Below are 11,028 nucleotides of genomic sequence, written 5' to 3'. Positions count from 1 at the left end.
AATGCTCAGTGAAATAACGTATGTTTACTGGAGCTTTCCAATAAGATTTGTCCTAACCTTTAAATAGCGCTGTCTTTGAAATGAAACCCATTATGACTGCCTCCAACGAAAGGAAGAATGTGGTTATAAACAGCCCATTGGATGCGCGTCTGTAACGTCCGTCTGTTCTGTGATTTGGAGTTAATGGACTAAAGAGAAAAAAAATCTCAGTTTTTTAATTTTTTAACTAGATGGAAGTTCTCTATTCAACACACACACACACACTCACTCACTCACTCACACACACTTCTATTAAGTACTCAATTTCATGTTACACTAAGATAAATGCAGGAAACCTCCTGGATCAGGTTTTAGCCTTATTACCATCATTCCCATTTTGTAGATGGGATAACTTGACCTAGACACTCAGTTTGTGCTGACAGAGCAGAGACCCTCTGAGAGGCTAGACTCATCTCCTGGAGCAGACCCCACTCAGAGCCCTTTCTGTGCTGGGTGATGGCAGGGCCCCAGCTTGCAGTGTATCCTCGGTCCCCTGAGGCCCTGTCTTGGCTCCCCCGCTGGCTGGCCGCAGCCAAAACAAAATCACTTCAGGACTTAAAAGGATCTGCCTGGTCCACATAGAACTTCAAAAGACACCCCAGATAGCAGTGCCTTAATGGATGCTAATGGCTCTGACCTTAACTGATTAAATCCAGTCTGGGCTATCTGGCCCCTGCAGGTATTATAGGAAGGCTTTTAGAGAGACAATAACTTCCATTTTCCCTGCGCTGAGCTGTCTTTTCATAAACGAGTAAATGGAACTCGCTGTGCTGTCTGAGCAAAAGCGAGTGCGTGGTGCCTCTGAGGCAAGCTCGCCCATAGGTGGCTGTTCTTCCTGGTCAGGAAGTCAAGAGACCACAAGGAAGTATGACTTGCTGTGTGTCCTGCCTCTGTGTCCTCAACGCTCAACTCACTGCTTAGCCTTGTAACGTGCCTTCTGCCCTGTCCTGACAACCACTAACCACTTAACACCATTTCAGCGTCTGTCCTCTCCCCGCACTTCCCCATGACTCTTGCCGGGATGCTGGAAACTGGCTGCCTCCAGGGCAGGTGGGATTTGTCTGCCCCACAGAGTGTTGGCCATCATAGTTTTATTTTCTGAACTGGAGTTAGTTGCTGAGGTTTAATATTCACATGCGCATCTGCATTCTGGCTTTCCTTCAGAACTCAGAAGATGTGGATCTACTGAGCCAATGTTCCCTGGATGCTGGCCCCCCATGATGTTGCCGTGGTCCTTCCCCCAACCCCTAACCGGTGTATCTCCCAGCCAACTTCAAGGGTCCTGGCACCCACAGCGTTTGTGTTTTCCTTCCCTCTCCTGTGCCTCTCTTAGCATGATACCACTGACCTCTCTGTTTTCTAAATCTCTTCTCTTGTCTCATCCGAGGCAGCACGCTACCCTCCAACTACCTATCCTTCTGTGCCCGATTTTCACTGCTTTCCCCACTTTCTCTTACCTTTAAATGTAGGCGTCCCCTAAAGGGGAGATTTACCCTTGGTCTTCTGTTTCCTCTCTCTTTTCATCCTCCCTGGGAACCTCATACATCTCTGCGATTTAAATTAGCAGCACTCTAAAGACGATGTTTATATCCCTTTGTCAATTCAGCCAAATACGGTAAAAAAAAAAAAAAAGATGAAAACAAGACATGTTACTTTCCTTAAGGAGCTCAGTAAGTTACACGTATAAACAAATACAGTGCAATTTGAGACGCAGAGGGGGCAGCTTTTGAGCTACATTTTGAGGACCGAGTGGAGATTCATCATGCGAATAATAGTAGAGGGTAAATCTTATAGGTTTTGTTTCTCCTGTGTTTTGGGAAGCATTTGAAACCGCTTACTCTGTACCTCTATTTGGGTATTCCACTAGTGACCAAATTAAACACATCCAAATCTGATCCCATCTTAATAACCCACCACACACATCCTCTTCCTCCAATCAGGGGTTCTTTCTTGTACTAGTCTCTAGCACCCCATTCTCCTGACAATCTAACCTTAGAGACGTCACCCTTGAGGCTTCACTCAGATATCCAACCCTGTCGAATTCTGAGATCCTCCCTTTCAGTATCTCTTAAATCCACCCCCTCCAGTTTTAGGTCACCTCTGTGCCCTCCCAGCCTACGATGACCTCAGCAGCCCTCCCTGGCCTCCCACTTGTGCACCTGCCGTCTAACCTGCCTGGAGCCCAGATCTGAAGGTGTAACTCTGAGTTCAGCACATGCCAGGGCCCCCTTGCAATGTTTTACACGTGTTAACTTAGTTAATCCTCACTACAGCTGGACCAGGTGGCACCAACGACTATCCACCTGTAACTGGTCCAAGCGGACAGGTCCAGTAGATAAGAGACTGGGGCTCAAGCCAGTTTCTAGGGCCCACCCACCACTCACCACCCTGTGTTGCCTGAGCACATCCTTGCTGAAAAGCCACCACGAATCCCCTTTGCCTCTGAATCCTGTCTCGGCTTTATAGAGCCTTGGAGGCTCTTGACAACCTGGCTCTCAACCTGCTTTTTCATTTCCTTCTCTTCTCGGTTTTCTTGGGGAGTTTGTCCTGAGGACGCAGCATTAACACATGTGACACGCTTGCAACAATGCCTAGTGCTTAGGAAGGGCACTGCTGAGTCCTGCGGGCACACAGGGCACTTGTCGAATTCTGAGGATTCGTCTCTCAATGCCTCGAGTCCACACCCCCTACCCTTCTCAATTCAGTGCTGGATGTTCTCTGCTCTGTTCTCTCGCCAACTGCAGTTGCAGTAAAAGTCAACTGCTGGTCCCCTCTTCTTGGTTTTGGCCATTCTGTGCCTCTGGCTGATATGAATGCCGTTATCCTCAGATGCACAGACCCCCCCAGACCCCATCCAATCTCCAGCCTGCCCTCTGCCAGAAAGACCTCTCCCTTGTCTGTGTTTCTAGACCACTTTGTTTACGCCTCTGAGATAGGCTTGCCCCATTCTGCTTCTTAGCAGAAGTGTGTGTACATTCTTAATCTTTTCCCTTTTCAAGATAATAAACTCTTTGAGGACTGAGAGCATTACTTTTTCATTTTTTTCTTTCCTGGAGCTAAATTCAGTGACTCGTATTTGGTTTATACTTAATAAATATGTACTGAATAATATGGCTAATATGATAAGTGATAGGTGGTCTCTGCTACCACCTGGATCACTCATTTGATAACCTTAGTGCAAACGTTGAGTATAAAAATTAGGCACAAGTAGAATCAGCAATAAAAAGGGTAAAACATAGATCAAACATCTACATTCTTAAGTGCAATATCAGGACATATTAGGATCAAAACACGTCTTAAGGTCAGACAACTGCCCGTATGATGAGAGTCAATGGGATAATGTGAATCCATATAAAACACGCCATCTAACACAAGTTCATAGGATTATAGAGAAAACCTATAAATAAAAACTGCATTAATGGAGCATATAAAGTTCTGTGTTTGGTTAGAATTAGGGGGATGAATCTGAGCTGCTCTACATCCTTGTGAAAAGTAAGTGCACATAAACACAGCCATAGCTAAATAAAGTGGGGTTCGTCTGGGAACCTGGGAGTCCTGGAGGCTGCGGGCGGGAGATTGTTCGGGTCCCCTGAGCAGCCCCTGTAGGGGCAGAGGAAGCTGGCAGAGCAAAGGAAGGGAGGAAGCGGGTTGAGCGAGCTGCCTGGAGCCAGCCCACGGGGAGCGCTGGAATGCAGGTGCAGATAAGGGAAGAGAGCTGCCCGGGAACCGAGCCTCACTTTGAAGCTGAAGGGGCAGGTCTTGGGCATGGTCCAGCTGGCGGTGAGATCATGTAAGGCCTGTCTGGGTTACCCAAGGATACCTTTGGCTATCACAGAAGAGTGGGGAATGAGGGGACATTTGTCTTCTCTCCTACTTGAATCTGGGTGCTTAGTCCTCTGTTGAAAGGAAACAGATTATTCTCAGGCAGCCAGCCGTCTCTGTGACATAGGGCAGAATGTCCAGTCTTTGTAGTAATTTAAAACTGGGGTGCATTTTAAAGTGAACTCTGTGTGTGTGTGTGTTTCTGGGAGGGGGACCTTCTCCAGTCAGCATCCCTGTGACAGTGTGTCCTCAGCAGCTAAGGAGGACCACAGCATTGAGTGTCACATTCAACCTGTGGCCTTGCTCAGACCTGAAAACTAGAGCCTGTAACCTAAGATCGAATTAGCGTTTATGGATCAGTATATAAAGAGAAACACATTGGGAGACCCAACTGGATTTTGGATTTAAGTCCTGGAACTATCCCTTAGTAGCTGTTTTTCTGAAGTTTGTGAAAGTCCACAGCACAGTGCCTGGTACAGTGAAGAAGAATTAAATTTGGGTCTAGTTTATTCTTTTTTCTTGAGTGCTTACAATTCATTCGACTTCCTCTGTGCCCTCTCTTGTCACGTGGCCAAAATAAGTAAATAAATAAATAAATTGAGGCATGGAAGAGGTAAGGAATTTGAAGGAGATCATACAGGAAATAATCAAGCAGATTTTAAACTATTCAAAATTTCTACGATCAAATTCTTTACACTTTTAACTGGTTTTGTTTGTTCTCCACAACACATCCCATGGTTCACTATTTCTGTCACTAAATAATCATAGTCATTTGCTTCGGACCAGTTTTGATGGTGCAGGATCTCATCTCTGATTGGAAGCAGAGAATGAGGTGGAGAAACGGAAACAGAAGCTTAGTAGACAAGAGTTCATCGGATCTAGGGACCCCAATCTCAACCGGGGCCCTCCAGGTGAGGTGAGAAGGAGTCACGTCACAAATAACCTGCCTCTCTTGGGAATGGTTAATGGTCTTGGGCTGGTCTGGTTACCAACCTCAAGGAGCTGGAGAAAGCAGAGGAAATGTGATGAGAGCTGATGAGTATGAAATTTGTCATGATGGCCAAAATGGATCAACTCTGTGTCCAACCAAAGGTGTGGAATTAGCAAGGTGGTCGGGTGGGAAGGGGTGATATATTACGGAAGTAGCACCTGCCAAGGTTACAGAAGGAGCTCCACCAGCAGTGTCCATGTGTACCTAAGCTCCCAACTTGAGACGTCCTTTGTTTTTCTGGAATCATCTCTACGATATGGTTTTTGCACCACCTGCTGGCAAAGAACAGTGATCCCACCTCACTGAAGGAAGGTACGCATTTATTTAAACTACCAGTGAGCAAGGAACTGGGGAGATCAAAATCGACTTTGCTTATTGGAAACATGTAGCGACCACTGGTAAACGGCATCCAATTCCTTGTCACCACCTTGTTAACAAGTTTTAAATTGTGCCAGGTGATACACACAGGTGTTTTCTTTCTGAAAGTCTCATAATAATATAAGGTTATTCTGGATTAAGTTAGTGGGAAAGGAGGCATTACTTTCAGTGATTAAGAAGGACAGTCTATCGAGTACATCTAACACACAGACTAATCTTTTCTTAGAAAGCATTTTCAGGCTACCCACCACTTAAAAGTGCTGAAGCAACATAATTTACATATTTGTTTATTGCCAAGGAACCGTTTAGATTTTTGTGATTGAGCAACACGTCTGGAACAATCCAAGAGTATCATGTTCCACTTAGAGCTTCAGAGTAGCTCTCCTGGGTGAGATTTTGGAGAACATATTGAGACATTTTCATTGTGCTCTTTTTGCCACTTTGGAAGGAATCTGGCTTTTCTTTCTTTCTTTTAATTTTTTTCTCCTTAGTGATGAGACATCCGAGCTAAATTAATAGGGGGTCCAACAGGCTGAAGCCTTCACCCATAACTCTTTCAGATTCAACTCATTGCCACCCCTGCTCTTTGATGGAAGAGCATCTCCAGCTGGAAGCCTGGGCTGAGGCAGGTGGCTGGAGTGTAGACGGAGCTGCAGGTGCACCTGGAGTTCGGAACAGGAGAATCTCTCCCTCCTGACTCCACATACAAACCCTTATTTTATACGAGGGAGAAGTGGTTGATGAGTAGATGTGGTAGAACTCATCTACTTTTCTGTAGCAGGATAGCCATTCCATTCCCTGTTAGCGGCACGGAATAATTGGAACAAACTTCTTTGTTCTCTGCATACATTTTTGTGGACTTGTTTTGATTCTGAGTAAATGTCTCAAACCTCCTCCCATCTTGTCCTTGGTCTCTCCTTTACCTGTTCCATCCACTCCATCCCATCCTGTTCCTCTTCAACTCAACATTTATTGAATTGTTACCACAGAGAGGGACTGTATTGGGAAGACACCCAGGGATATACAAAGTGAAGTGAAGATGAGGTTCATGTCCTCAAAGAGCCTCGCACTTAACTGGGCCCAAATCTCTTTAGCACACCATATCATCCCCTGCAGAGGAACAGTTAAATGAAATGTCCCTGGAATGTTGAGAGAGGAAGAGTACTTTGGCTGAGTGAATTAGAGAAGGACTTAGAAAATAAAAACACGCAAAAATACTTAAAAGGAAATCTGTACCTCGAATCCTCATTTTTTTTCCTTTTAACTGGCTTCCTTTTATCTCTGTTTTTTTTTTTTTTTTCCTAATGAAAGTATCTTTTCCAGACTCTAATTCTTATCTGTTCATGTCACTGGTTTTCTTCTCCTGAGGCACAGGCCCAGGAGGGTGGGCATTTAATAGACTCTGTTAAACTCTCTTTGGGTGGGTACAAAATATTTCAGTGGCCTTTTGAAAAGAACGGATCAATGTTTTTAATCCGCAGAAGCAGGAGATGTGAATGATAAGCATTGTTCCAAATGCTGTCTCCACTGGGAAGTAAGCTCTACAGCTCTGTTTGTTATTTTGAAGCAGCATCTGGAAAAATACTTTTGATCTAATATTGACGCCGTCTTCTCTGGCTTACGTTGTTCCACATGGCACCAAATGCACAGATGTGTCTGGGAGGCGATTTCAAAGACGGAGGAATTGAATCCATGCATGGTGGCGGCATCAGTGTCTTCCGGTCTCTCACAGCCCTTTTGTTTTCCAAGTAAATCCATGAAACAGATGTGACGAAGGGATACTGAAGAGATCGCCAGTGTAAAGTGAGCCAGCCACGTTACAATAAAAGCACAAGGGGCTCCCTTCGGAAATGGTGCCTTGGTTTGTAGTTTTAGATCTTGTTGAGATCAACGGCAATTCCGTCAGAAGTAAACGAAGTCATACTTAGTGCCTTTTAAAACAAAGGAACTAACATAAAAGGTGATGCTATTTTGCAACAGCTTATACAAATCTGAACAATGCAAGGTGGTGGAGAATCCCAATAGTTTTCTGACACAGAAGTTAAATAATTGCGAGGAACATATTTTCTCTCAAGATATATATGCTATATTCCTAATCAATTAAAAATTCTCAGATCAAATAAATTCTTAAATGATTTTAAATGAATGAAAAAATTGTTTGAGGAAAGAAATAGAAGAAGATTTTAACTTTTTCAAAATGTTTACATTCCAAATACCTCACCATTAGAGAATACATATAGAGTCAGCTAATTGACAAGGGTAAGTTATAGCCTAAGAACTGAGACCATGAAATTGGGTCATCTGCTCTAAATGCTTAAAGAAAGCTAATATCGTCGTCTAATTATAGTTTGGGGTATAGTTTGGTTTAGTTTTGTGAAATACCTATCCATCTGGCTTATTTTTTCTTCCAAATGTGTTTCCTATCTGACAAAGGATTGGCTGAACTTTTCATTTTAGATGTAGAATTGTCATTCACCTCTTCTCTGGAGAAGGGTTTGGACTAGTTGGCTTCCAGAAACGCATCCTTGCTCTGTCATTCTCAGTTGCAGAAGAAACCTTGCAGAGCCGGCCACATAAGAATATCAGACTGACTTTGCTCTATTCCACTAACAGAGAGGCATCAATTCTAAATGTTTGCTCTATTCCACTAACAGAGAGGCATCAATTCTAAGTGAGTGCTTTTATAAGAGATGGGTCCTGCCCATGCTGCTCTTTCAAGGTGATCCATCACCTCCAAGCTGGGCACAGTCCTACCCCCTCGGAGGATGCCCTGGGGGCCCCGGCAGGCAGGGCCATGCCCACCCTGACCACTCTCACTGCCAGTCTCAGCCTTCAGTTCTGCTGGGGTCCCTGGCCAGATCCTCAATTAAAAAGGTATATGCTGAGATTGGTTCAAGATGGCAGAGTAGCAGGACGTGCCCTCACTCCCTCTTGCGAGAGCACCGGAATCACAACTAACTGCTGAACAATCATCGACCAAAAAACTCACCAAAAAAGATACCCCACATCCAAAGACAAAAGAGAAGCCACAATGAGACGGTAGGAGGAGTGCAATCACAATAAAATCAAATCCTATAACTGCTGGGTGGGTGACTCACAAACTGGAGAACACTTATACCACAGAAGTCCACTCACTGGAGTGAAGGTTCTGAGCCCCACGTCAGGCTTCCTAACCTGGGGATCCGGCAATGGGAGGAGGAATTCCTAGAGAATCAGACTTTGAAGACTAGCAGGATTTGATTGCAGGACTTTGACAGGACTGGGGGAAACAGAGACTCCACTCTTGGAGGGCACACACAAAGTAGTGTGCGCATCGGAACCCAGAGGAAAGAGCAGTGGTCCCATGGGAGACTGAACCAGACCTACCTGCTAGGGTTGGAGGGTCTCTGGAGAGGCGGGGGGTGGCTGTGTCTCACTGTGAGGAAAAGGATACTGGCAGCAGAAGTTCTGGGAAGTACTCCTTGGCGTGAACCTTCCCAGAGTCTGTCATTAGCCCCACCAAAGAGCCTGGGTAGGATCCAGTGTTGGGTCGCCTCAGGCCAAACAACCAACAGGGAGGGAACCCAGCCCCACCCATCAGCAGACAAGCGGATTAAAGTTCTACTGAGCTCTGCCCACCAGAGCAACAGCCAGCTCTACCCACCACCAGTCCATCCCATCAGGAAACTTGCACAAGCCTCTTAGATAGCCTCCTCCACCAGAGGGCAGACAGCAGAAGCAAGAAGCACTACAGTCCTGCAGGCTGTGGAACTATAACCACATTCACAGAAAGACAAGATGAAAAGGCAGAGGGCTGTGTACCAGATGAAGGAACAAGAAAAAACCCCAGGAAAACAACTAAATGAAGTGGAGATAGGCAACCTTCCAGAAAAAGAATTCAGAATAATGATAGTGAAGATGATCCAGGACCTCAGAAAAACAATGGAGGCAAAGATCGAGAAGACGCAAGAAATGTTTAACAAAGACCTAGAAGAATTAAAGAACAAACAAACAGAGATGAACAATACAATAACTGAAATGAAAAATACACTAGAATGAATCAATAGCAGAATAACTGAGGCAGAAGAATAGATAAGCGACCTGGAAGACAGAATGCTGGAATTCACTGCTGCAGAACAGAATTAAGAAAAAAGAATGAAAAGAAATGAAGACAGCCTAAGAGACCTCTGGGACAACATTAAACGCAACAACATTCACATTATAGGGGTCCCAGAAGGAGAAGAGAGAGAGAAAGGACCCGAGAAAATATTTGAAGAGATTATACTCGAAAACTTTCCTAACATGGGAAAGGAAATAGCCACCCAAGTCCAGGAAGCACAGAGAGTCCCATATAGGATAAACCCAAGGAGAAACATGCCGAGACACATAGTAATCAAATTGACAAAAATTAAAAACAAAGAAAAATTATTGAAGGCAGCAAGGGAAAACCGAAAAATAACATACAAGGGAACTCCCATAAGGTTAACAGCTGATTTCTACAAGAAACTCTACAAGCCAGAAGGGAGTGGCATGACATATTGAAAGTGATGAAAGGGAAGAACCTACAACCAAGATTACTCTACCCAGCAAGGATCTCATTCAGATTCGATGGAGAAATCAAAAGCTTTACAGACAAGCAAAAGCTAAGAGAATTCAGCACCACCAAACCAGCTCTACAACAAATGCTAAAGGAACTTCTCTAAGTGGGAAACACAAGAGAAGAAAAGTACCTACAAAAACAAACCCAAAACAATTAAGGAAATGGTCATAGGAACATACATATCGATAATTACCTTAAATGTGAATGGATTAAATGCTCCAACCAAAAGAAACAGGCTCGCTGAATGGATACAAAAACAAGACCCATATATATGCTGTCTACAAGAGACCCACCTCAGACCTAGGGACACATACAGACTGAAAGTGAGGGGATGGAAAAAGAGATTCCATGCAAATGGAAATCAAAAGAAAGCTGGAGTAGCAGTACTTATATCAGATAAAATAGACTTTAAAATAAAGAATGTTACAAGAGACAGGAAGGACACTACATAATGATCTAGGGATCAATCCAAGAAGAAGATATAACAATTATAAATATATATGCACCCAACATAGGAGCACCTCAATACATAAGGCAATGGCCTAACAGCTATAAAAGAGGAACTTGACAGGAACACAATAATAGTGGGGGATTTTAACACCTCACTTACACCAATGGACAGATCATCCAAACAGAAAATTAATATGGAAACACAAACTTTAAATGACACAATAGACCAGATAGATTTAACTGATATTTATAGGACATTCCATCCAAAAATAGCAGATTACACTTTCTTCTCAAGTGCGCATGGAACATTCTCCAGGAAAGATCACATCTTGGGTCACAAATCAAGCCTCAGTAAATTTAAGAAAATTGAAATCATATCAAGCATCTTTTCTGACCACAACACTATAAGATTAGAAATCAATTACAGGGAATAAAATGTAAAAAACACAAACACATGGAGGCTAAGCAATACATTACTAAATAACCAAGAGATCACTGAAGAAATGAAAGAGGAAATAAAAAAATATCTAGAGACAAACGATAATGGAAACACAATGATCCAAAACCTATGGGATGCAGCAAAAGCAGTTCTAAGAGGGAAGTTTATAGCAATACAATCCTACCTCAAGAAACAACAGACATCTCAAATAAACAATCTAACTTTACACCTAAAGGAACTAGAGAAAGAAGAACAAACAAAACCCAAAGTTAGTAGAAGGAAAGATATCATAAAGATCAGAGCAGAAATAAATGAAATAGGAACAAAGAA

This window comes from Mesoplodon mirus (assembly GCF_964341445.2).
Source record: "Mesoplodon mirus genome assembly, chromosome: 17".
In the NCBI taxonomy this organism is placed as follows: domain Eukaryota; kingdom Metazoa; phylum Chordata; class Mammalia; order Artiodactyla; family Ziphiidae; genus Mesoplodon; species Mesoplodon mirus.
The sequence above is the reverse complement of the archived record's forward strand: the minus strand, read 5'-3'. Positions refer to the sequence as shown.